A 27927-nucleotide genomic window follows, 5' to 3' on the forward strand; every position below is an offset into this window, starting at 1 on the left:
AGTCCCAACCGCCCGAGAGCCCCGACCCTAAGAAAGGCCCGCCGCCATCCCCCTCCACGCCACCCCGACCCCCCAACTCCGCCCCCCGGCAGCGCACGTGCATTCCCAGGACAGCAGCAGGCGAGGCCTCGGCGCGCCCCCGCCCCAGCTGCGCGCGCGCTCCTGCGCCCCCTCCCGCGCGTGCTCGTGCCCGCGGCGGCGGCGGCGCGCCTCTTCTCCCCGCTGCGGGCGTCGCGGGTGCAGGAGGAGGCGGAGCTGAGGAGGCGGAGGCAGGGCCGGAGCGCTGCGGGGGCGGCCCGAAGGCGGTCGGGGTGAGGGGCTCCGAAGGCCGGCGTCCCCCGGGGGCCCACTCTGCCGCGGTGCGTGCCGGAGGTGCGGCACTTGAGGCCGCGGCCCGGGCCCCGGCGCCCCCGCGCCTGACGGGGCGGCGAGGCGGCATGAGGCGCTGGCGTGGGGGGCGCCCGGCCGAGCCCCCGCGGCGGCCCTCGGCGGCCAGGCGCTAGGCTCGGCGGCGGCGGCGGGCGGCGGGCCCGGCCCGTGCTGGGCAGACACGGAGCGGCGAGCGGGGCGCAGCGACGCCGTGGCGGCGCGGCGGGGCCGCGGGACTCGGTAAGGAGGGCGCGCGGGAGGGCCAGGGGCGCCGGTGACGTGGGCAGGCGCCGCGGGGGAAGGCTGCCAGGGGCCTCGCTCCCTCGCTCCCTCGCTCCCTCGCTCTCAGGAAAAAATCCGTCTCGCTGTGACGGTTCCGGGCCGACCGTTCCCGGAGGACGCGCTCGGGTTTCCCTCCCGCCCCGCCGGGGACTCGTGTGGTCGGCCTCCCGCGGTGGCGGGTGCGGCGGGCCCGACGCATCCCCGCGGTCCCCGCGGCCTTGGCGACCGAGGGTCTGGACGGATTCCCCGACCGCTGCAGCGCTCCCCTCCCCGGGCTGAAGTCAGGCCGTAGCTGCGACTCCCCGGGAAGGGCCGAGCCGGGGGACCGGCGTCGCGCCGGGAGCTGCGGGGATCGTCTCCCCTTGGTGCGGGAGGCGGGCCCGCCCCTCCCGGTGGGGTGGGGGCGCCGAGCCCCGAAGCTTCGGCTCCCCGGGACTCCTGTGGAGTTTTCCTTGCATCTTTCTAATTGGCTGAAGTTGGCAGCTGCACGCTGGACGATGAGTGGCCACTTAGTGCCATTCCCCCCTGGCTTGGCCTTCACCGCCTTCATATCATGTCCCTTTCATGTAGTCGGCTTGACTACACATTTATGCTGAGAATTTTTGGGGGTGTGTGTGTGTGTGTGTGTGTCCGCGCAAATCATACCAAGAAACGTTAGGGAAAGTCATAACCTGATTTGTTACCTTTGGTTTCTGGGACCCTTTCCAACCTCATCAGCTGCTGTTCAGGCTTACAGAAGGTGGAGGGGAGAAGGAGACCCTAGGGCCAGATACTTGGGATGTAGTTTGAGTTATCCTTTCGGAAATACAAATTGAATAGTTAGGATTTTTGATCAGTTAGGATTTTTGATCAGTGTGCAGCGTTACAGCCTGCGTTGAAGATGCTCTGGGCACTGTGTGATGCTCCATGGGTAAGCAGGCAGCTGGGCCATGGCATTGTTGTCAGCATCTCTTTTATCTTCCATTCTTACTTGGCACAGATTTAGACCTCTTACGTTTGTCTGAATGGGAATCACTTTTGTGATGCACTGTTTGCTCTTGTAATCATTGCCTGTATTTGTATTTTTCATGGAAGAGGAGAAAGCAAACGACTCTGGAGCGCAGTGGCTCTTGGAGCCCACACAATGGTCTGGTTTGATTCAGTCACTGGATTTCTTGTTGCAGTGTTTTTGGGTAGTGATGGTGTGATTCTTTTTCCGTGTTGGATGAATTTATCTTTAACTCTGGATGGGTGTTCATTCCCTGGACTTCAGTGTTAAGGGAATACAAGTTGTAATTGTCCGACACACCCTCAAAGTTTTTCACGTGTTTATTAGTGTGTATTCCTTTTAATAGGGTTTTATTTGTAAGGATGATGTATATTACAATGCGTAATTCTCATTTTCAGGAATGTCTGGCGTCTGATTCATACCTGAACCTGGGTGTGTGGGAATGCTTTATTGATTAAGCATGTGTAATGGTGTGAGGTTGGAATTGGGCTTGTTATCTTTGTACCATGGTTTCTATAGCAGTCCCTGGAATAAAGCAGCACTTTGGACAGAGGCTTGTCCAGCCACAGCTAGGGTGGAACCCCAGTTTGCTGTAGGATCCTGCACACTGTGTGTGTGTTGGGGTGGGGGGTACAGGTGTCATGCCAAGTGGTGGGGAAGAAAGGATGGTAAGTGGGACAGAGAGGAAGTGTTAGTTGGCAAAAGCTTCTTGGGTTATATAACCGTTTTGTTTTCTAGAGAGAGAATAAGAACCAGCAAGGCAGGCTCAACTGTTATTAGAGCCTTTGATGTCGACTTGCATTCCAGTAGTTATGTGCGTTTTATTTCTCTTTCCCAGCCTCCTATCATTTTCCAGCCACCAGAACCTTTTTTCTGCATTTGGACTGAAATTTTAATGGCAATACATTTGTCTCCACTACTTCTCTGTCTTGTATTTCTCTCTCTCTTTGGAGCTACATAAAATGTGTTTTTATTATTATTGCTTGTTCTCTCTCTTTAGATGACCTTTTTTCTTTTTTAACAGTGATTTCCCTTCCCAAGCCGTACAGGGTGAATTATCAGCACAGCTTATATGGAATCACTGCTGATGGTGGATGCGTTTAATAAATATCGAGGACTCGCAACTGTTTTCTGTGTTACAGTAGCAAAAGAGAAATGGAGTGGATCACACATACCTGTATTTGTAAAGGCTAAACCTAATATTCCCAAGACTTACGGTTTTAATCTATGAAGCTGAAGTCGGGTATCCGAGGCAGTAATCCAGAAGTAGCACTGACTTGGAGGCGTGGGGTCCTCATTGCAGGCGTGCGTCTTACAGCTGTATGCTGGTGTACCTTCCCTGGGCCCAATATTTGTTTATTTTTGTCAGCAAGCTTGTTTTCCTTATTTACAAAATAAGTATGAGGATATTTGGATTGTTTCTCCTGTGCTTGTGAAGGATCAGGTGGTAGAAGAGACATGAAAAGGCTTTGAATAATATTTTTATGCAAGAAAATATTCCTGTTATTACACATTAACATAGGATTAATTACAAACCTATTTCACTGGGCAAATTAGCTTGACACTGTTGTATTATAGCCATGAAAAATATAGATAAGAAATTAGAGGTTTTTTTTTAACTAATTCCAAGATTTTGTGGCTTCATCTTATTCTTATAAAATCTATTTGTAGTAGCTACAGTTTCAGTTTATTTGGAATTTCCAGTTAATCTAAGACAGATTAAGTTTATTAACACCTTGAGCTTCTTTAAGGTATCAGTTCAAAATGTCACAGAGGTTAGAAGTTAGGATGTGAGAACTGTCTAGAAAAACATATCTTACATATTACTTAGGATAGAGATTGGCAAAAATATAGCCTTCTGGCCATGTTTCACCTATAGCCTGTTTGTGACTGACCCACAAGCCAAGAACAGTTTTAAATGGTTGAAAAAAAATTAAAAGAAGAATAATTTGTGTTATGTAGAACTTGTGTGAAATTCAGATGTTAGTGTTCTTACAGCTTTTTTTTTTTTTTTTTTTTTGAGACTTAACATATTTTTATTGGAAAGGCAGGTTTACAGAGAGGAGAGACAAAAAGATTTTCTGTCTGCTGGTTCACTCCCCAAATGGCTACAGTGGCCATAGTTGAGCGAGGAGTTGACCCAGAGTTGACCCAGGAGTTTCTGGTCTCCACTGCCAGTAGAGGATCCCAAGGTTTGGGCCACCCTCTGCGCCTTTCTTAGGCCACAAGCAGGGAGCTGGAAGGGAAGTGGAGCTGCCCAGACACAAACTGGCGCTCATATGGGATTCCCGAAATTGCAAGGCAAAAATGTAGCCACTGAGCCATCCCACGCCTGTCCCAGTGTTCTTAAAGATTTGTTGCAACACGGATGTAGTTGTTCATTGTTGTTAGGGCTGCTTTGGCAGTGGAACAGCAGCACAGCTTTGGGACATAGTGTGGCTACAGAGCAAAATATATTTGTTATCTGGCTCTTTACAGAAAAAAGTTTTCCAGTGCTTGATTTAGGACTTGACATTTTTTCTTCAGTTAGTGCAAGTTTTATTTTCTCTTGTAGTTTCATAAGGTTAAGATGCCTGGAAAAGTACTGATTTTTACTTTAGAGCCAGATAGACTTGGATTCAAATGTCAGCTGTGATATTTATAAACTTTAATCCTGTATAAACTTGATTAATACCTTGATGCCTCAGGAACTTGTCACCAGGGAATGACAGTAGCATCTGCCTTACAGTGAGCATCTAGCTTGAAATGAGAATTAAATGAAATGGCTAGTACCCAGGCCTAACCTAATGTTAGACATATCATTGGTATGCGATAATTGATGGGTAATGATGATGCATTCTGGTTAAAAAATATACCTTATTTACTTATCTATGTATTTGCTAGTGCAAGTTGGAGAATGAGTGCAGGACAGTGACCGAATGTGGTGGAGAGGAGGAAGAGAGTGCTTCCCTGGCCTGCTGGGCAGCCCTGGGTGAGGGCTGAAGCACAAAGGCTGCGGTTCAAACTAGGACTTCCATGCAGGTGGCATTAACCATTGTTGGAGCCATCACTGCTGCTTCCCAGGGTCTGTATTAGCTGGGAGCTGTAGTTGTGGGTGGAGCTCTGTATTTAACCTAGACATTCCATTATAGTTATCTGTATCCCACATTATTATTATTCTCCTGGTTATTCCTTGTTACAGAATTTTTTTCCTTTTCTGAAAGTAGCTTTTAAGATATTTATTTATTTGAAAGGCTGAGTTAGAGGGGTGGGGGGAAGAGAGAGAAAAAAAAAAGAGAGAAAGAAATACATTTTCCCCTGGGTCACTCACCAGCTGGCTGCAGTGGCTGGAAGTGGGCTGTTCTGAAGCCAGGAGGCAGGACCCTCCTGTGGGTCTCCCATGTGAGTGCAGGGACCCTGTGCTTGGATCATCCTCCATTGCTTCCCTAGGGACATTAGAAGGGAGCTGTATTGGAAACAGGGCAGTTGGGGCTTGAACTGGCACCTTTGGGATGGTGGCAGTGCACCGCTATGCCATGCTGCTGGCTTTCTGAAAGTGTTAGTCATCAACTGATAATTAGGATAATTTCAGAAATCTCTTTCATTGCATTTTTTTATTAAGGTCTGTTTATTTTTGATAATCAAGAATGGGAGGAAAGATACTTCTGCTCTAGTTTTCGTAGATTATGATTCTTGATACATTCCCTGATAATGTTTTTATGTTTGCAAGTTGAATTTACATTTCTGTTTTTTTTTGTTTGTTTATTTGAAGAAGATAACATGAGAAAAACCTGCTGTAACTAGGTCAGGGTTAGATAACTTTTGCTGTGTTACATTGTAGTCCAAACCTTCCTCATGATTTGAATTAACTCTATAACATCCTCCTCGGAATTGAAACAACAAAGTTTCCCCTTTTCTCCCCCAAGGTATACCTGATTTCCTATCTAGAGACTTTGATTGTGTGCACATTTTTCAGTTGTTTTATTTAAATGATCTTAGAGTTGAGAAATCTGATGTGCTTCTCAACTTCAGGTTCTGGTTTATTTGATGATAATCCTGAATGAAGAGTGAGCAAATAAAAAAGGGCATTGTCTGGCTGAGTTAAACAAAGCAGAATTGGGGTCATTGTGGCTCTTGCAGTCCTATAAATTGTTCAGATTCATGGCCTTCGATAATGCTTAAGAGCAGTGGGATGGTCCCAGGGAGCGGCGGGTGGGCACTCAGTTTGCACACTGCTTGTGAGGTGGTGAGGTGGAGGCAGAGGGCCCTCCCATACAGCCATGGCAGCGGTGCCTGGAAAACTTGGGGGTTCCGGCTGTGGTGCCTCTGAAAGCTTGACACCGAAAGAAGACCTGATGTCAAAATGAAACGATGTTTTCTTTTCAGGTTAACAAAACAAAAAACCAAAAAACCCCAGACATTTCCTACTTGGAATGAGGAAGGTTGAACAGAAATAGTCCCCAAAGTAGTAGGATTTGATAAAATAGATACAGACTCATAGTATAGCTGACCAAGGGGCCCTTCCCTGATTTTAAAGGCGATTGCTTTAGAATAGTTAGTAGGAAGTAAGAAGTAGAGTATCTTGCTTAATTTCTCATGAGAAATATGTGAACTAGAATATTACTGGTGAAAGTATAATTTTGGTTTTCAGAGAAAACCTATGTATTTACCAGTCTTTTATTAGGAGTATTTTATAGCAAGGATACTACATTGATATTGGCAGTTGTTCAGATGGAAAGTATTGAGGGGAAACATAGGGCCCAGCATGATGGCTCAGTGGTTAAATCCTCATTTTGTAAGTGCCAGATCCCGCATGGGTGCCGGTACATATCCCATCCAGTTCCCTGTGGCCCGGGAGAGCAGCAGAGGATGGCCCAAAGCCTTGGGGCTCTGCACCTTCATGGGAGACGCAGAAGGAGTTCCCGGCTTCTGGCTTCAGCTGGGCCTAGCTCTGGCTGTTGTGGTCTCTTAGGGAGTGAAGCCAGTAGTTGGAGGATCTTTCTGTCTTTCTTTCTCTCTGTAAAAGTTGATCTGCCTTTCTAATACAAAAGTAAATCTTTTTTTAAAAAGAGAAAGCACATATATGGCCTACTCATTATGTAAATGTTGCGATGCATTTACAAAAATAGGCACTATGTTCTGGAAGATAATTTCAAAGTCAATGGATATACTCTCTGTTTCTCCTAAAATATTAAAATCTTTGTTATGTGGAGTTCAGCCTTGTGATCTCGGGCATGCTATTGGTACTCTTTTCATTTCCTCCCGTGAAGGATGGGAACAGGAATTGTTCTTCCTGTACTGACCATATAGGTGGTCAGAGGATTCTTCAGTGACATTTGTAGTAGTTTTGAAGAACATAGCTCAGTAATTGCACAGTGAGTTGGCCAAGGATTGAAGTATCAGGGAGGGGGATTTTGAACCTGGAGTGCTAGATCCATTTGTTGACTCTGCTGCAGTCTGTGACTTTGGAAAAGTGGTTCATCTCTCTGGCCTTCATTTTCATCACTTAAATGAGAGATCAGGGGAAAAGCTGTGTTGCAGTTCCTGCTCGGGATACCTGCACCTCATGTTGCTAAAGTGCTGGTTTGAGCTCGGGCTACTCTGCTTCCAGTTCCTTCTTCCTGCTTCTGGGTCTTCTGAGGTAACACAACAGCACAAATGCTTTGGCCCCTGCTCGCCATGTGGCCGACCCAGGTGGAGTTCCAGTTTCCTTACTCATAGTTTCAGCCTGGCCCAGCCCTGGCTGATGTGGGAATTTGGGCAATGAACCAGGCTGTTGACTAGAGGTTACACCACCTTTCCCCTTGCTCTTTGCCTTTCAGGCAGATAAAAAGAAGTAATACTGAAACAAGAAGCAAAGAGAGACCAGAGTCTCCTGTGCTGTGAAATTCAGTGGTTCTCACTCATCCTGTGCTTGTTCAGTTTCCACTGATCCATCCTTCCTGCTGTCATTGATCTTACAAGTTCCGTAACAAATTTGACCTGGTTGGATGAAGGAAACCACATTTCTTTTATCACTGAACTGAGACGTATTCATTGAGCATATCTGTGTATCGTTTTTAATTTGTATTTTTTATCAGGCCTTTATCTCTGTTTCTTTTTTTTTTTATTTTAAAAACTATTTATTTTTATTTGAAAGGAAGATTTACAGAGATAGAGAAGATTTTCCATCCACTGGTTCACTTGCTAAATGGCCAGAATGGCCAGAGCTGAACCGATTGGAAACCAGGAGGTAGGAGGCAGGAGGCAGGAGGCAGTAGTGCAGGGTGCCAAGAGTTTGGGCCATTATGTCCAGCTTTCTCAGGCCATTAGCTGAGAGCTGGATTGGAATTGGAGCAGCTGGGATAGAAACCAGTGCCCACGTGGGATACTGGTGCCACGGGATGGAAGATTAGACTGGTTTGCTGGTTTGCTCCCCAAATTTCTGCAATAGCTGGGAGTGTGCCAGGTTGAAGCTAGGAGCCCAGAGCTCTACCTGTGACAGGGACTAGTTGGGTCATCATCTGTTGTCTTTTCCTGGAGGAAGCTGGATCAGAAGCCGAGCAGGCAGTACTCAAACTGGCATTCTGAAATGGGACTTGGGTGTCCTAAGTGGTGGCTGAATGTGCTGTGCCACAATGCCTGAACTGCCTGGGACCTTTTGATAGTAGTTAAGACCTTCAGGTTTTACCTGGGCTTATTGCCATGTTGGAGAGACTGCATTTCTTAATTTCTCTGTTGTGCCTGTTTGCGACCACATGACTAAATTCTGGCTAACTGGTTGAGCAGAAATAGTGTGTATGAGGGGAAGCCAGTTACTTTTGGTTTTTCTGTTTGTTTATTTATTTATATATTTATTTATCTGTAAATAATAGGGTGTTAGCACAGTGCTGGACCATAATGCTCAACCCTGTAGGTAAGACCAGTGCTATAAGGGGGAGATGTGCAGGTGCCTAGGTAATCTTGTGGAGCAGGGTTACCTACTGACCTTGGATTGTTCATTTATCTCTGGATGGTTGAATGAAATAGGAATGAAAGTTTAACTAAGTCACTAAAAAACACAGTGTTCTAAGATTCTTTTCAGGTACTGCCAAATTTTTTTGTTGCCTTTTATGGTAATTTTGAAGAGCTTACATCCATTATCTCTTCTTCCTCACTTCTGATTCTCTCTTTAGCTTGATCTGTTTGACTTCTAGTCCATGACTCGATTGATGTTGCTTTTATTTGAGGCTATAATGTCCTCTATCTTGCTCAAGTTAGTAGTCCATGCAATGTCCATCTTAGTCGCTCTCACCGGTGTTTCACATTGGCTCATGACTTTCTCTGGCCTCTTAGAAGTCACTCATTCTCATTTTTTATATCCGTTTTGCCATTTCTTCCTCTTTGCCTATTTTGAAAGTTTAAAATGTTCCTGGGTTTTGAGTTGATTTCCTCAGTCTTACCAGTTCATGTATTGTTTATATGCTGATGAAGCTCAAATTTCTGTTTCTAGAAGTGATTGTTTTCCCTGAACCTGATTCTGATTCTGGACTTCCGCCCAGATGTGTGATGGACACCTCTAAGATGGTTTTGAACAAAGCAGGGCTGGACTTACCCTTGCCTCCATCTACTGCTTTCACCTCCCCCAGTCTTCAGTGGCTTGTCCTTAAGTGGCACCGTTGTCTACCCACTTGGGTAGGCCCAAGTCCATGGAGCAGTGAATTTTCTGTGTATGTGTGTGTTAAGTCTGGTCACCTTGCTGTGACTGTTTTTTTTTTTTTTTTCCTTTAAAAACCTAGTTTAAGGTAATTGTCTTTCTTTTCTGGAAAACGGCCAGTTTTCATCCTCATTCAAAGACATTCCTGCCTTTAGTCTGTCTTACCTTTCACATTCCAGCATAAAGGGTATTAATCACGTAATGTATGTATCACTCTCCTGCTTCCTGGGTTTCCAGTGTACCTAACTAACTAAAACTAAAAATGTTGTGGAAACAAAGCCTGTCACATAGGAGGCCTTTTGTAAGAGCTTGTCAGCAGGGCATGATTTTGCCTTTTGGAGGGGGGATGGTTTGGAGAAATTTTTTTTCAATGTTGGGAGGTGGGGCAAAGGTGAGTGGAGGCCAGGGATGTTGCTAAACACCACATAATGCACAGTCCCAGTTACAACAAATTATGTGATTTAAAAAGTCTCTGCATGACTGTCTTGTGGCTGTTTCAGTATTATCGTCCTTTAATTTTTCCTTTGTTCAGTGAATTGTCATGGCATTCCTTTTTTTTAGATTTTTCCTTTACTAAATTTTTAGATTTAAGTTTCTAGATTTTTAGATTTAGGTTTATTTACTGTAATTTTTAGATTCTAAGCAAACTGAGTGAAAGGTGCAGATTCCCCACATACTCTTGCCTCTATGCACACACAGCTTTCCCATGATCAACAGCTTTTTCTGGAGTGGTGTGCTGAACCTATGTTGACACATTATTGTCACTTGAAGTCCATTGATTACATTAGGATGTGTCCTGTGATGCGTACACTCTGTGAATCTATTTAATGATGTCTATTTGCAGTTTGTAGTGTAGGTTGAATATTCTTATCTAAATGTGTGGGAATACAGTGTTTGAGATTTGTGTGTGTGTGTATGTGTTTAATTTTGGAATATTTACATTAAAAATAATGAGGTATTTCAGGATCTGGAACCAAGCTAAACACAAACTTCATTTATGTTTCGTTTATATTTATGTTTCAGGCCTATGTCTTTATTTTGACCTGTCACATGAGTTCAAGGCATGGAATTTTCTGTTTGAAGATGTCATGTCAGATGTTTGAAAAGTTTCATATTTGGGAGCATTTCAGATTTTGGAATTTTGGATTCTGTTCAACCTGTGACATTTAGGGTGCTATGTGGGATTCATGTGTCTCTCCTTTTTCTAATACTTGGTGCTACTCATATTTCTATTGTTTCCATAGTTTTGCTTTTTCTGGAATGTTGTTGTGCTCATAGTGTATTTAGCTTTCCAGGTCAGCATCTTTAATTTTTTAAAAGTTATAATTGGAACATAATTTTACGTATATAGTCACAGTGTTTTTTCAGTAAATGTATATGTTTTATAATGTAAAAATCAAAGTCATTAGATATCTGTCATTTCGAACATTTCAGGCTAGCTTTTAAAAAAAATATTTATTTATTTTTTTGGAAAAGCAGATATACAGAGAGGAGGAGAGAGAGAGAGGAAGATGTTCCGTTAGATGGTTCACCCCCCAAGCGACCGCAGTGGCTGGAACTGTGCCAATCGGAAGACAGGTGCTTGGAGCTTCCTCTGGGTCTCCCACGTGGGTGCAGGGTCCCAAGGCTTTGGGCTGTCCTCTGCTGCTTTCCCAGGCCACAGGCAGGGAGCTGGATGGGAAATAGGGCTGCTGGGATTAGAACCGGCACCCATATGGGTTCGTGGGCATGCAAGGCGAGGACCTTAACCACTACGCTGTCGTGCCACACCCCAGGCTAGCTTCTTTCCCTTAGAAATATACATATAAACTTTTCTGTTTTTCATGGCATGGTAATTGAGTTCTTTCTGGTGCCTAAGATATTCTGTTATCTGGGTTTACTGCAGGTTATGCATTGACAGGAACAACTTTTTGGTTACTTCTGGGTTTTGGCAGTTATGAATAAAGTTGCTGTATCCATTGTGCAGGTTTTCATTTAACGTGAATATAATTTTTCAACTCTTTCGGGTAAAAAACAAGGAATACAAGTGCCAGATGAAGTAGTCAGAGTAGTTCAGTTCTGACAGCATCTGCCGTACTGCCTTTCCAAGTTACCCTTTGCACTCCCACCAGCCATGAGAGGGAGTTTCTGTTGCTCTACTCCTTGTTAGCGGTTAGCGTCAGTGTTTATATTGTGTGCCTTCTAATAGCTGAGTGGTAGACTGTGCTGTTTTCCTTGTGAACAAGATAAGCTCATGCTTTCTAAGGGATTTGTGCTTGCTGATGCTTTTTTGCGTAGAATCGTTTTCTCTCATGCTTTTTTTCTCTACCAGCAGACCTTTATGGTGATCCATCCACATGTAATACTCTCTGTTGTCTACCTCATCGCGTTTTATCTTCTTTGTATTTTGTTATATGTTTAGTTATAAATTACTCAGGCGACAAGAGCTCTGTGTCGAGATACTGGCTGTTTTCCTAGTACTCTCCTAATAAATATTTGTTGATGACAGAGAGGTCTGTTGTGGGAACGGAGTAAGGTATTCACTGGAAGTGACGAGTCAGGGGTTCTAACTGGGTAACGTAGAGAAAAGTTAAGATTTGCTGGAGGGTAAGGGCCCAAAAAATCCCTCTGTGAGTTAAGTCTGCTTTATCCTTTGATACGCTTATTGTAGAGTGGAAAAATTCACCCTGATTCTGTTAAGGAATCGGAAAACACAAGGGTAAGGTGAGTCAGACTTTCCGAGAAAGAAAGAGTACTTCAAGATACAAATTTCATTTTGCTCAATGCCTCAATTGCCTCATCTCTATAAACCATCATCAGATTCTTGAATTTTGCAGTTATGTAGACATCAAAGGAGTAGACAGTCTACCTTTCTGCAATAGCAGAAGTTTTCCCGTAGTTTCCTGGAGAGGGAATCACCTACACTCTGCTTTTCTGTGTCTGGTGTTCAAAATTTCAGTTATAGCCTCATGACCAAATAACTGTTTATAGAGTTCTTAATTATTACAAGAATTCCTCATTGTGTCACATTGGAATGCACCTCCTGCATTTCCAGCACCGTGCAGATTAGTTTTGTTTTTCACATGATGGCTCCTAAACTCTCATGTAAACTAGCTGATTCTTCTATCTTCTTACCAGTTTTTTTTTGACTGAACATACTAATTGTCTTCAACTAATCTTTTTTTCTTTTTCTTTAAAGATTTATTTACTCTTATTGAAAAGATGGATTTACATAGATAAAAGGAGAGAGAGATCTTCCATCTGCTGGTTCACTTTATAGATGGGTGCAATGATCAGAGCTGGACCAATCCAAAGCTAGGAACCAGGGTTTTCTTCTGGTTCTCCCACAGGAGTGGGTGGAACCACGGACATGGGCCATTTTCTGCTTTCCAGGACACAAGTACGACAGTGGGTCAGAAGTGGACTAATGTCCATTTGGGATGCTGATGAGGCAGGTGGAGCCTTTCGCTTGCTGTGTCACTGCTCTGACCTCACTCCAACTGTTTACATGAGGAGACTTTTAAATCTTTTGCCAGATCCATTCCTGGCCTGGCGTTTTCTTCCTTTCCCTCATCTTCCCTCCCTCCCCCCTCCTTCCCCTCCTTGCCTCCTTCCGTCCCTCCCTCCTTCCTTTCTTTCCTTTCTTCCTTCTTCGCTCTCTCTCCCTTATTTTGTTATGATACAGTTCCATAGGCTTTGAGATTGCCCCTTCCCCTGCCTCAAATCCCATCTCTCTATTCCGTCTGTATTAATATGGTAGTATAGTCCTTCAAAAATAGTCATAAGTCCATCATTCTGCTATTTAAGTGTGTTCTGACATTGTAGGTATGGACATGGGCAGAAAGTCCAGCAGCCTATTGTCAAGATATGTTTAACAGGTTGATGGGGAATCCATCTTTGATTTGGAAGTAGAGATGCATGCTGTCTTGTGTCTTCACATCTGGATATGATAGTCTATCTCATAGTTGCTAGACGTCTCCTTAAATAAAAAAGCCATAAAACAAAATCAAGAGGAGAAAAATGCAAAATTTAGAACAGCATCAAGTTAAATAACATGCACCAGTATCACTGAAGAAATTGATAAGAAAACTTTTTTGAAGAAAAAATAAAATATGAAAACCCGTGAGATGTAGCAAAAACAGCATTGAAAGGGACATTTATAACATTTGGTGCTTACAAACAATTGAAATATCTCAAATAAATGATATAATAGTGCATTTCCAGGACTTATTAAAAAAGAAAAAAACGAACAGTAATCAACAGCAAGGTAAATGGAGTTGGAAACTAAAAAACTACACGTTGCAACAAAAAAGAACCATTTTTAAAGAAGGTGAGCAAAACAAACTTTTGGTCAGACTAGCAAAGAAAAGCAAGAGAGAAAAACCAAGTAAATTAGAGATGAGAAAGAAAACATCCTAAGAAACTAGTAAGGTGACCTCTTCTCAATGAGTGGATCATTATGTGGTGTCCTTCATCTCTTTCAATATTTTCACAGTATTTTAAATATTTTAATGTTTTTGATACACAATGGCTGTATCAGTTTGTTTTTCTTTTTTCTTTTCCATTATCCTGGAATATCTTTTTCCATCCTTTCATTTTCAGTTTCTGCATATCTTTATTGGTGAGATATGGCTCCTGTAGGCAACAGAGAGAGAGAGGGGGATTTTGCTTTTTGATCTAATCCGCTAATCCGTGATGCTTTATTGAAGCGTTTAAGACATTTATATTCAGGGTTAATATTGATATTTGCTGCTACTAAATTAGGTAGTAATTTGGTCATGTTTTAGCAATGGGTTGTTTGATTTTTGTCTTCTGTTGTTTTATTGGATCATTCTCCATGTTTGCCTTTGGGTTTGGTAGGTACTATGCCTTTTCTCTGTCAATAAAACATCTTTATCATTTGTAGAACAGGTCTGGAAGAAGTGAATTCTTTGAGCTTTACTTTGGAAGATGTTTCTTTCATTTTCAAAGACAAAGGAAAGCTTTGCCGGGCACGTTATCCTGGGCTGACAATTTTTTCCTTTTAGAATCTGGAATATGTCATTCTATTCTCTTGTGGTCTGTAGTTTCCTCTGAGAGGTCAGCTGTTAATGGGGTTCCTCTGTATGTCAATTGATCTTTTTCACGTGCACATTTCAGGATCTTTCCCCTGTGTTCAGTTGAAGAGAGTTTGATTATCATGTGGTGGTGAAGATTACTTTTGGTTAACCCTATTGGTAGTTCTGTGCCCCTCCTGTACTTTGTTTCCCAATTGTTTCTTCAAATTATGGAAGTTTTCCTTTATTATTTCATTGAATACAGTTTTAAACCCAACTTCTCTTTCTGTGCTTTCTGGAGCTTCTGTAACCATTATATCCAGCCGTTTTTTTTTTTTTTCCCTTTCTTTTTTATAGTCAGCCTTTTAATAATGTCCCTTAATTCTTAGCTTGACTTAGTTCCTCTTCCAATTTTTTGATTTTTTTTCCCACATTGTTGAAAGAAATATCTCCCAATTCTGAGATTCTTTCTTTTGTCTTGCTCATTCTACGATTGAGACTTTCAACTGAATTTTTAATTTGCTCCATTGTGTCCTTCATTTCTAATAATTTGGCTTGATTTTATTTCAGTGTTTCTATTTCCTGTGTGACATATTCCTTTAATCCCTTGAACTCCTGTATTTGTTTCTTGTTGTTAAGAAGCTTTATAATGAGTTTTAAAATTCTTTATCCCCCGTTTCCTTGATGTCTTCCTCAGTTAACTTTGAGGTTGACATAGGTTTTTGCTCCTCTCTGGGGGAGGCATCAGTAATGTTTGTTGTGCCCCTGTTTCTGCTTTTGCTCTTGGCCACAGAGATTCTGGATAACACACTCCTGTCTTTAGGGCTGGTTTCTAAGCTGTGTTGCTCACTGATCTACAGGTCAGTTTTACTGATTGCTTTTGGTACCTGGTTCTTCATTTGCAGTCACTTGTGACATTCCCTCCAGTAAATTTCAGTCCCGGCTTTGTGCTAGGCTTCCACCACTGTTTCCATAGCCCCAGCTCCTGGTTCCCCACTCTCCACCCTGCTGTGATTCTGTGCTGTGGCCTCTGCAGCCTTTCCCCCACTCCTGTTTTGAGCACTTCCTGGTATTGGGGAGATACCAATAAATCATTGGGTTGTCATTGGTGCTGGTCTTGCCAGAACTTGCTCTCTCTTAGGCTTGAAGGCCACCTGGATCTGTTTTGGCTGGAACCCGTAGAATGCCAAGTTGTACTATTTTCCGTGAGACCATTGCAATGTGTTGAGGTGGAAGTGAGTTTTTTCTGGCTCAGCACCTGTGTGACTTACTGTTCTTCCTTCAGTCCCATAGCCCTCTTCTCAGTACACAAAGTGGCACCCAATGTGGCACTGATGGGGGTCTGGGCCTGCTATCCGTTGTTAGGTCTGGGGCCCACCTAGCTCTATCTTGGGTGGAACCTGTAGTAGGGTGCCAGCTAGGGACCAGTACAATGTGTCAAGCCAGAAATGAGCCTGGTCCTGGCTTAGTGCATGCATAGCTTGCTGTTGTCCCTCCAGCACCACAGCCTTTTCCTCAGTATATAGAATGGCACCCACTGTGGCACTGGTGGGGATCTGAGCCTTGAATTCCACTGTATTCCTGTGCCTGCCTGCTTGGGCTCTGCCACTCTGTTTCTGCTCATGGTCGAATCAAGCAGAACAGCAGGATGGGCAGTTTTATGCCTGGGCTCACCTCTTGAGCTCCAGTTGAACTCCCATTCCCACATGGCCGCTGGTGGAGCTCTGACTGCAGATCACTGACTGCCTCTAGGGTGTCTGTCACTGCAACACTGCTTTGTTGTCTGCTGCTTCCCTGTGTGCACGGGTCTCCAGGTGTCCCTCTGCTGTTGGCCTGTCCTTTCCTAATTGCTGGGATCGTGACCTCTTTGTTTCACTCAGACTACTGATTCTTTGTCTATTTAAACATGTCCTTACCTTATTCAGCCATCTTGTTTCTCCCCTGACATTTTGATTTGAATACAAATGAAGGTCCATGTGCATTATTCCTAAAAATTTGCAGATTGTATATAAGGTGCTGTAAACAAAGGATGTTTCATTGCCCATTCTTAACAAATAAATCTTCGTAATGATAATAGAGGCAAACAAAGAATTCAGAACCCTCCCTTTCAGCTATAGGACATGATAAAGTACTGCAACCCACCTCTGACCTGAGATTCCCTTCTGTTTTCGTGGATCCTGTACCTTGTGGAAGGAACTTTGCATGTCACAGGTGTAGTAGACATTCCACGCTGTGAACACCAACACATCCTTAAAACAGCCTCTGTTACTTGGCCTGTGAGAGTAAATATTGGTTTTGGAGTCATCTGTCCTTGGAGAACTAACTCAAGCAAGAAGCCTGTGCAAATTCTGGAAGCAGGAATCCTAGGGTCCTGGTCATAGTTAGGGCTGTGGTATATAGTCTACAGGTGGGCTGTTCAGCAGGTTTGAGAATTGTTGTTCCCATGACCAGGGAGGGATGTGACCAGAGGAGAGCCAGTGCCTGGCACACTAAAGCTTGAAACCCAGGATGCGTTTCTGTTGCTTAATTCAAGGCTGTATTTTGTATCCTGGTCAAACTCTGAACTTGATCCTGTTTGCCATGGTGGGTGACTGTGGCAAATCTGAACTTCCCACGTAATAGCCAAACAAACATAGACATGGTATTTTGGTTTGAGCTTTCTAAGTGATATGCTAGGCAGTGTTCTGAAAGTGTTATAGATCGACCAGAAATAATGATTCCCTTGGTCCCCAGAGAGGATTGTAAGGACAGAGAATCAGGAACTTGCAGGCTGACTGGTTTTGGGCACCAGCTAATGTGACCTATTTGCTTTAGGGTGCCTGTACCAGTACTGCCATCTTCTGCCTGTGTTGTAAGGTGGAATGGATTGGGGAACTCTGGTCTGGCTGATGTGTGGCAGCTGTGTGAGACTCATAGTATCACATGTTTGACACATAGCTTTAAGAGCATTTCCAAATGAACATTACCGTTTACTTAGTCTGCTTGACAGTGTTGGAGGTGTCAAAGTAGGTTTTGTGCCCTTCTTATAAGTGAGAAAAGAGATCCAGGTTAAATGGCTTGTCTAGCAATGTATTCCCACTCAAGTAGGGCAGTTGAACTAGAACTTCGTTCTTCTGATGCTTATTTTGGTATATTCTCTCTGCTAACCCAAATTGTGTTCCTTGTACAGCTATTCCTCGGTATCCAGGGAGGATTGGCCTCAGGACCTGCAACAGATAACAAAATCTTCAGATGCTCAAGTCCCCTATATGAAGTGGTGTACTAGTAGGATATGATTACTTTTAATAGCTAGTACAGTGTAAATACTATGTAAATCATCATTATAGTATTTTCTAGGAAATAGTATGGGAAAAGAAAGTAACTTTCAGTGAAAAAAGTTTCTGAAGTATTTTTGATCTGAGCTTTGGAATATATGAAGGCAGAATTTATGAGTATAGAGGTACTTTTTTGTTAATGTTGACAGTGTGTCATTTTTGGTAATAGGGATTTGCAGGTATTACTCAGTCTACCTTCTTAATTTAATTTACCTAAATAATTACCATCATTTTTAGTCCCTATTAAATGCTATTATTTTTAAAGATTTATTATTTATTTTTATTGGAAAGTCAGATTCACAAAGAGAAGGAAAGACAGAGAGAAAGATCCTCCATCTGCTAGTCCACTCCCCAACTGGCTGCAATGGCTGGAGCTGAGCTGCTCCAAAGCCAGAAGGCTGGAGCTTCTTCTGTGTCTCTTACTCAGGTGCAGGGTCCCAAGGCTTTGGGCATCCTCAACTGCTTTTCCAGGCCAAAAGCAGGCAACTGGATGGGAAGTAGAGCAGCCAGGGCACGAACCAGCGCCCATATAGGTAGCCACTAGGCCACCATGCCAGGCCCTAAATGTTATATTTTTTTAATGAGATTTAACTGGTTGCTCTGTCATCTTAAAACTTGATTCTCCTGCATGCCCCAGTTTGGTAGCCCTCTTTCTTACAGTAATTTTACACTTTTTATTACAGTAATGTTTGATCAGTCTTGCAATCATTTATACAAGGTTGGACTATATGAAGGGATACGATATGTAATAAATGTTAGAAATATTTATTTGAATTTCTTTATTTGAAAGGCAAAGTCACACACACACACACAGAGAAAGTGAGAGAGAGAGAGAGAGAGATTTTCCATCCATTGTTCTCTCCTCAGATGGCTGCTACTGACAAATCTGGGATCATTGGAAATCAGGGGTCAGAGCCTTCCTCTGGTTTCTTACATTGGGAAGGGCCCAAAGTTGGGCCATCCTGTGCTGCTTTCCCAGGCATGTTATCAGAGAGCTGGATCAGAGGCGGGATAGCTGGGCCTTGGACTAGTACCCATGTGGGATGCTGGCACTGCAGGCGCAAGCTTTACACACTGCACCATAGTACTGGCTCCAGAAATGTTTTTCTTTATAAAAGTTATTACATGTAATGAAAATTGATTTCCTTTTTTAGGACCCACTTTGTACTGATCTTTAAAAATATTACTTTATTTGAGTTTCATGTTGCCTTTGTCAATGTTAGCCGTACATAAAGGGAAGTGGGCCTCAGAAAGGCGTGTTTACTTACCCAAATTTACCTACCTAGGTGGTAGATGGATGGAAAATTCAGATCCAGGTCTCTTGTGTTTTCCTCAGTGCTACTTTATAAATAATTCAAGGGGATTGCTAAGCATTTGTGCTGACAAGTTCCATATTTTTGGATTTTAGAATAGTAAACTCTTTAACGTATATACAATGCAACAGCCCCACTTCTGCTCCCTCCCCCACACAGAGAACTGTTTTGTGGTCATAAATTGTCAGTAATGCCAAGGTTGAGAAAACTTGCTGCAAGAGTTTGAGTTGTCATGGCTTCACTTTGTGAGAGATTGAGCAAGGGCAATTTGAGTTCCTCATTATGGTTATTTGTATTAGAATGCGTGAGAGATACCCAACTCATTGTACCTCCAGAGTTTATGTATATTTTTAAAAAGCATTTATGTATTTATTTGACAGAGTATGGTGAGAGGGAAGAAGGTTGGAGTGATGATGGGATGGATGAGGAGGGAGAGGGAGGATTGGATGGAAAGTAAGGGAGAGAGAAAAGAATGCCTTCCAATTGCAAGCTCACTCCCCATTTGGCTGCAAGGGCCAGATCGTGCACCAGGCTCAAGCCAGGAGCTTCATCCTGTCTTCCACATGGGTGTAGGGCCCACGCACTTGGATCATGTTCTAATGCTTTCCCAGGCCATTATTAGCAGGTGGATGGATTGAAAGTAGAACATCTTGGGCCCGGTGCAATAGCATAGTGGTTAAAGTCCTCGCCTTGCACGCGACACGATCCCATATGGTCGCTGGTTCTAATCCCGGAAGCCCTGCTTCCCATCCAGCTCCCTGCTTGTGGCCTGGATAGCAGTTGAGGATGGCCCAAATCTTTGGGATCCTGCACCTGTGTAGGAGACCCAGAAGAGCTCCAGGCTCCTGGCTTCAGATTGGCTCAGCTCCAGCCGTTGTGTTCACTTGAGGAGTGAACCATCGGACGGAAGATCTTCCTCTCTGTCTCTCTTCCTCTCTGTATATCTGACTTTCCAATAAAAATAAATAAATCTTAAGAAAAAGAAAGAAAAGAAAGTAGAACATCTTGGACACAAACTGGGTGTCCATATGGGTTGTTGGCATCACAGGTGGCAACTTTACATCATATGCCACAGTGCCTGCTTCTATAGTTCATATTCTTAAGTCTCTTCCCTCCCTTCCTGTTTGGGAGCAGTTTGTTAACAGTAGAGCATATTTATGTACTGCTTTCAGGGGATCAAGGATTAATTTATTGTTATTTTTATTAGTTTAGTTTGAGAGGCAGAGAAAGAGAAAGAGGAAAAGAAAAAAAGCAGAGCTTGTATCTACTGTTTCATTCCGCAGTGTGTGCACTAGCTGGGGCTGGCGGGCCACAGCTGGGACTTGGGGGCATTTCTGTCCATGTCTCCTGCACCTGAGTGACCAGACCTCAGCTACTTCACTCTTCATCTGTTGTCTGGCAGCATCTACATTCGCAGGAAGGGAGAATGAACTGGAGCCACAACTTCAACGTAGTTACTCGTGAGTAGGAAGTGGGAATTTTAACTTGGGGGAATTTAAACCCCAAGAATAAGGTGTTTAAGGCTAAGGGTTTTATGAGTTAAAAAAAAGGTTAGGCTTTTAAAAAATGTGTTACAGCTCATTTTTTGGAAAAAAGCTATTGTGAAGCATGTAGATTATTTATTATAGACTTTTCTGTACTGAGCTAGCAACCAACGTTATTCTTTGAGACACTGTGTTTATTGGTTAAGGAATGAAGTTCAAGGAATGCTTGCTTGACTTTCTAAGGTGATTGTCTTCTTGGTTTTGAGTTATTGATTAAGTACTAAATACCTGTCTTGTAATTTTACCAATAGCTGTTGTTATTGCTGACACTATTTATTGCTGCTGTGCTAGGAACTATTATAATTTCCTTATTTGTATTATCTGGCTTAGTAATCATAAAAACTCCTTGAAGTTATTACTCGCAATGCTTTAAAATTCTAAGTTATAATATAAAATTTGCTGTCTTAAGCATTTTCTGACATGCAGTTTGGTAGTGTATCTGTATTCACATTGTTGGCCACAAGCTTTTGAGAAGATTTTCATCTTGGAAAACTAAAACTTTTGATCGTAAGACAACTCTCTGCTTTCAACTCTTCCTAATCCCTGGGAACCACCATTCAGTTTTCTCTTTTCCTGACTTTGACTGTTCTAGGTGCCACAAACAAGTGAAATAGTATAACCCTTGTCTTTTCTATGGCCTATTTCACTTAATAGATTGTCCGCAAGGCAGTTCCATAGTGTAGCATGTGACAGGATTTCCTTCCTTTTTTTTTTTAAAGATTTATTTATTTTTATTACAAAGTCAGATGTACAGAGAGGAGGAGAGACAGAGAGGAAGATCTTCCGTCTGATGATTCCCCAAGTGACTGCAACGGCTGGTGCTGGACCGAACCGAAGCCGGGAACCAGGAACCTCTTCCGGGTCTCCCATGCCGGTGCAGGGTCCCAGTGCTCTGGGCCGTCCTTGTCTGTTTTCCTAGGCCACAAGCAGGGAGCTGGATGGGAAGTGGAGCTGCCGGGATTAGAACCGGCGCCCATATGGGATCCCGGGGCGTGTTCAAGGCGAGGAGTTTAGCCACTAGGCCACGCCGCCGGGCCTCTTCCTTTTTTTTTTTTTGTTAAGGTTAATATACCATTGTATCTGTGAGGGAACGTCATGTGGAAAACTGGAATCGAAACAAGTTTTTGTGGGAGAAAAAATTTTAAAATCCATTTTTGTTACATGCTTTTTCAGAAACTTTTTAAATATTCCTCATACATAGCACATTTTGTTTAATCCTTTTATTGTCAGTGGGCACTTGAGTTGGCTGTTTTAAATTGTGCTGCTATAAAAGAGTGAAACTTCTTCTGTGAGATCCTATTTTCAGTTATTTTGGGTATAAGCCTAGAAGTGGAGTTGCTGGATTATTTGATAATTCTGTTTTAACTTGAGAAACACCCACACTGTTTTTGTTTAGTTGCACCGTTTGGCATTACCACCAAGAATGGGCAGAAGTTCAAGTTTTTTCATATCTTTGCCAATTTACTTAGGATGTAAGTTTTGTTGTTTTACTATACACCCTCCTAACAGGAGTGAGGTGACATCTCATTGTGAATTTTTAGAAAATATTTATTTGGGGCTTTTGTTTGTGCCAGGGTCCTGTATGGGCACCGGTTTGTGTCCCAAACACTCCACTTCCCATCCAGCTTGTGGTCTGGGGAAACAGTGAAAGAAGAACCTAGGTCTTTGGACCCTGAACCCACATGGAGACACAGAAGAAGCTCCTGCCTCCTGGCTTTGGATTCGCTCAGCTCTGGTCACTGTGGTCACTTGGGTAGTGAACCAGCAGATGGAATATCTTTCTCTCTGTATATCTTCCTCTTTGTAAATTTGCCTTTCCAATAAGCATATTTATTTGAAGACCAGGAGGGAGAGGGAAAGAAAGATATTGCTTGACGTTGCGTCTGTTGATTCACTTCCGAGCAGCGTGATTGAAGCGAGGAGTTGGGAACTCCATCCGTCTCTCCCATGTGGGTACTCTGGGCCCCAGGCACGTGGGCTGCTTCCTGCTTTCCCAGCTGTGTTACTCAGGAGCTGTGTCGCGGGCAGAGTGCTGTGAGGTGGAAATGCTTCTCTTTCGAACTGCAGCTGCTGTTACAATGGCCAGCTGTGTGTTGGAGTTTTGTATTTTTTCTGTTGTTTTAAATTTTGCACAGGGCTTTTTTTTAAATGCTGAACATTTTCTTAATTGAATATTAAAAAGTATGTGTGCATCTGTGTGTTATCTTTTGTTAAATGTCTTTTTGTTCATACTTCAACATTTTTGTTAATGAATTAGAGTTTGTGTTCTTGTTGCTAGTCCCTTTTCAAATACAAGAGCATGGTTTCAGGTATGTACTTCCATTCTGTGGTTTGCCTTTTTTTTTTTTTTTAACACTGTTGATAGTGTCCTTTGAGGTATAGGTTTTAATTTTTTTAAAAAGGGATTTATTTATTTTTATTGGAAAGGCAGAGATACCGAGAGAAGGAGATACACAGAGAAAGATCTTCCATCTGCTGGTTCACTCTTCAAGTGGCCACAATGGCTGGAGCCGAGCTGATCTGAAGGCAGGAGCCAGGAGCTTTTCCCCGGGTCTCCCACGTTTGTCCAGAATCCGAAGGCTTTGGTCCATCCTCTACGCTTTCCCAGGTCACAGGCAGAGAGCTAGCAAGGAAGTGGAGCAGCCAAGATACGAACCAGCACCCATGTAGGATCCTGGTGCATACAGGCAAGGACTTTAGCCACTAGGCTACTGCGCTAGGCCCCAGGTTTTAATTTTTTTTTTAATTTTATTGTACTGTTGTTGACAATCTTTACATAGTTAATTGCGGTTAAAAAAAAAGGTTCAGGGGGATAGGGAAGTGGGTAATACTATTATCTCCATATTGTTTCCATCATGTATCTGAGGTAAAGGGGGATATTGAGGGAAAAGCCCCACCCGGTTTCCTGCCCACCCCAAGTCCCGGATGTGGGGCATGCTCTGAGGTATTTGCTCAAGTGGTTTTAATAATTCTCCAGTTATGAATCGCTGCCAGTTTCGCTCGATGAGGTCGTCCACTGATTGATATGGTCCATCATAAAGTCTCCGTTTGCCCCATATTTTGCTGCCAACATATAGCTGAGATGAATGATTGACCTGTTCTGTCTTCTGTCTTTTCTTGGTTAGAGTTCTGAGTCCAGCAGTTTGATTGGGGAGATTTCCAAAGAAACCTTGAGGTATTCCCAGACCAGATTCTTGTGTGTTCTAGCAAGCACAGGACCCGGCACAGTCCATCACCCCAATCAGCTGGTGGTTGGAATTGGTGGGTTGGTTCTGTTTTCAGTCCCGACTTGCACTGGAACCAATGGGTGTTGCGGCCCAGCTTGGTTCTGCCCAGCACATACTCGGCCCTTACATCAACCAGTGGGAGCTGCAGCCTAGTCGGAGCAACCCACAATAACCTCCACCAGACCCGCCCCCTACCCTGGTTTGGCAGTATGCATAGCCGACTAGTCCAGTCTGTCCCACATCCCATTTGGCTCTTGTACTTGTTACTGGGTATTAAAGCTTAGTTCCATTGAACCAGCTCAACTATCCAGCCCTCATGGATGTTGTTGAGTGCCCCTCTGTCTAGCCACCCCAGCCCCTGTCCTAGTTTTCATGCCCTCCTGCGGGAGTAGTGACCCAAGAGGGGGAACCCACTATTTCCCTCCCTGGTCTCTCTCAGTCTCGTTTTATGCACTCTTTAGGTGGTTCTGTGATTTGACTTGACAGAATTAGCCCCCAGTGCCAGCTTCTGCCATCTGATGCTGTGGCTAAGCCCAAACAACCCTCATCTACTCCAGTTTATGCTTGCACCAGCAGGAATAATCCGCCCAGCCTGGCTTTTTCCTGATCAAGACCACATGCAGTGCACGGGTGTTGTAGCCCTGCTTAGTCTGGTCTGTCCCCATCCCAGCCCACACTCTCCAGTGGGAGTAGCTGTCTGGCGAGGGGACCAGCCCCTTAATCCCCCTGCCAGCTCTGTCCCTCCCTTCCTGGATCACATGTGTGCTGGTTGGGTGCTGCAGTCAAATCCAGTACAGGCAAACTCACCCTGGCATTCCATAATGTGTACTGGTTTTGTCGCAACCAAACCTGGCTCAACCCACACTCTGTTCTGGTGTTCGGATTTGCCAGTGTATGACATGAACTGATTCAGCCTGGTCTGCCCCTGACCCATGCCAAATGTGTGCCAGTGGGAAACTTTCCATGGCCTATTCTGGGCTGTTTCCTATCATGCTTCTTGCGCTTACCTGCAGGGACTGTGTCCTGCCAGAGGAGTTGCCCAGGCTCCTCCATCAGAACCCCTCCCAATGCCAGATTTTGCACATACCAGGGGTTCCTTGAGCCAACCCTACTCAGTTCACCTCCTGTCCTAGCAGGAACAGTGGCTTTTCCCGGCTGGCTTTCACCCCATTCTGGTTCTTGTTGTTGAATGTTTCAGCCCAGCCATGGCTCGTCCTTACCCACGTAGAGCCCACACATGGTTCAGTAGGGGGTTGAGACCCAGCCTAGTCAGTCCCACATCTACCCTGGTTCTCCATGACACCAGATGGTGTTGGGGTCTGAACTGGCCTGGTGCATCCAACCCCAGCCCACACTAGTGCTTCGGGTGACTGCAACAGTTTCCTAGATAGAACGCAGCCCCCATTCCAGCACACGCGCCCCTTGGTGGGAACCTCAACCCTGTTAGGGTGTCCAACTGGGGGAACTTGTATTTCCACAGGGTTGGGCCCACACAACCCCATAGAGTCTACCCCCAGACCAGGTTCTCTTGCGTGCTGGATACAGTCTTGACCCTGCCAAATGTGACCACTCCCCCACTCCACCAAACAGTTGGGTAATGCCAAAGAGGCCCCCATCCATAGTATTGGTGTGGGCTGGTGTGTGACGATCAGTGATGTTCTAGGCAAACAGGCCGTTTCTGTATGCCGAATTGGGTTGGTGTATTTGACTAACCGTAATTGTCTGCTGGGTACTTCCCTCCAAACCACCAGGTCTCAGTCCCCACGCATGCCTAAAACTTCCATGACCCTGTCACTGGGAATCACCCAAGATTCACTATTCACCTACACTAAAATTGGCCTTAGTCATGGGTGTCCCCAGGCAGCAAACATATCTTAAAAAACCCCAGAGCAGGCCGCCGGGCGGACGGCAGGCAAAGCCTGGCACCACATGGTGCACTGGCCTCCCTGGGTGAGGCTGAGGACTCATTCACTGCCTTGTGGCAGTGTCTTTGGCGTGAGCCCCCAGCATTGGGTCCGACCCAGCAGGGGCACCCCCCACAGCCGCCACACTGTGAGGAGCGGCACTTGCCCCCAAACCCAAGGCCCTAACCGCTCCCAAACTCACCTAGCCGTAAGATATTAGCAGCTGGGCGGAGCTAGGAATTTTAATCCAGTTCCCAAGTTCCCTCATGGCGCACTTACCCTGAGGGAAGAGCTCTCTTGGGTCCTAGGTGAGGCCGAGGACTCGTTCACTGCCTTGCGGCAGTGTCTTTGGCGTGAGCCCCCTGCATTGGGTCTGACCCGGCAGGGGCACCCCCCCACAGCCGCCACACTGTGAGGAGTGGCACTTGCCCCCAAACCCAAGGCCTGAACCCCAGGTTTTAATTTTTAAAAAAGATTTATGTATTTGAAATTCAGAAGTATATATATAGAGGGAGAGACAGATGTCTGCAACAGTTAGGGCTGGATTAGGTGAAAGCCAGAAGCCTGGAGCTTCATCAGGGTCCCCCACATGGGTGGTAGGGACTCAGATATTTGAACCACTGCTGTTTTTTGAGGCCTGTCAGCAGGGAGCTGGATCAGAAGTGGAGCAGCAAGGACACCAGCCAGCTGCCCACATGGGGTGTTGCCATAGGCAGTGAATATCTCCATTTTACCATAGCACTAACCCCCAGAAATTCTAATACTGCTTTTTGTTTTGCTACTTAGTTTATTTGCTTATTTCATTGTCATATTCACTCATTGCTGAATCCATATTATACAGGTTTTCCTACTGTTTTCTTATAGGAGTTTTATGTTTTAATCTCATGTTTAGATTGTTGATCCATTTTAGACTTGGTTTTGTGAATGGTATGAGGGTCTAGTTTCCCTGTTTTTTTGGTTTATTTTTTTGTCTGCAGTTATCTAGTTTGTACAGTTTACGTTTATGCTTTCTCAAGTGAGTGCTTGTAGCACTCTTGTCAAATCAGTTGACCGTGTATTTGAATACTCATACGGATTTTGTAGGTGAGGTCATCAACATTGAGATGTGATTGGTAGTGCTAGCATTTTAAAGAAAACTTAGTTAAACTAGAAGTAATTTACGTTTCATGACTATGTCGTTTTATGTGAAGTCAGTTTTTTGGGTTGTGAGGTTTCTCCCAGGAGAGGAAGTGTAAGTCATTTAACCCTCCCAGTTGTGGTAGGTTGTTAATCTTTTGCACTGAGCTAGAGATTTTCCAATTATTCTAGCAACAAAACCTCCCCAGCTCTTTCTCTTAAAGTTTGTGATGGATCTTTATTGTTTGTATTGACAGTTATTACTTTTATTGCTTAGTTAGTATATATTCATCTAAACAAATCAACATATCATTTGTACATAATTTTGCTGATTGATGCCAACACAAGTTCATAAATTTGTGGTTTCCAGTGTTGAACACATGTGCATGTTACAATTTTTCAATTTGTGCCTCTTCTATTTTAAAAATTGTTAGTGTGGTTACATTTCAAATGAGATGTTTGGTATATGCCTGAAGCCCTGTCATAGAAGTCAGGGAAAAATAAGAAGTTTTAAAGATATATTTAAGGGGGCCCAGTGTGGTAGCCTAGTAGCTAAAGTCCTTGCGTTGAATGTGCCAGGATCCCATATGGGCTCCTGTTCTAATCCTGGTGGCCCTGCTTCCCATCCAGCTCCCTGCTTGTGTCCTGGGAAAGTGGTTGAGGATGGCCCAAGTCCTTGGGACTCTGTACCTGCGTGGGAGACCTGGAAGAGGCTCCAGGCTCCTAACTTGAGATAAGTTCAGCTCAGGCCATTGCAGCCATTTGGGGAATGAATCAACAGATGGAAGATCTTCTCTCTATCTCTCCTCTCTGTATATCTGACTTTCCAATAAAAAAAAATAAATCTTTTTTAAAAAAAAAGATATATTCAAAGTTTAAGTTGTGATTATGGTGTACTGTTTCTCTCTATTCAGAGATAACCAGAGAGTCACAGATGGAAAGATCTGGAGTTCCTTAGTGTAGAAACGTGGGCTGAGAATAGACTAACTGCCAAGCCTGGATGAACATCTTCTCCCTCCATGGTATGGGTCTATGGAAATGTGTACAAAGACAGTTCATATTTTTATATCCTAAATGGTTTAAACTTAAGGACAGTTTATGTCTTGTAAAGATAAATGGATTGATAAAGATGCGTATTTGTAGTTAGCATAGTAATTTTATTCTTTGAGATTTGGTTTTTAAGTTTATCACTAGCTTTTAT

At 43.9% G+C, this 27927-nt stretch overlaps 1 protein-coding gene across 1 annotated transcript in view; it reads left to right on the plus strand.

Moving 5' to 3' along the window:
• The first annotated feature begins 330 nt into the window (after positions 1 to 330).
• The window catches only part of ARHGAP32 (Rho GTPase activating protein 32), a 309647-nt gene continuing 282050 nt past the window's right edge, over positions 331 to 27927 (plus strand). Inside the window, exon 1 of the mRNA XM_058664112.1 lies at positions 331 to 609. The gene's annotated coding sequence lies outside the window, so the exon portion shown is untranslated. The remainder of the gene's footprint in view (positions 610 to 27927) is intronic.

Source organism: Ochotona princeps, chromosome 4 (genome assembly GCF_030435755.1).
Source record: "Ochotona princeps isolate mOchPri1 chromosome 4, mOchPri1.hap1, whole genome shotgun sequence".
Taxonomy (NCBI): Eukaryota; Metazoa; Chordata; class Mammalia; order Lagomorpha; family Ochotonidae; genus Ochotona; species Ochotona princeps.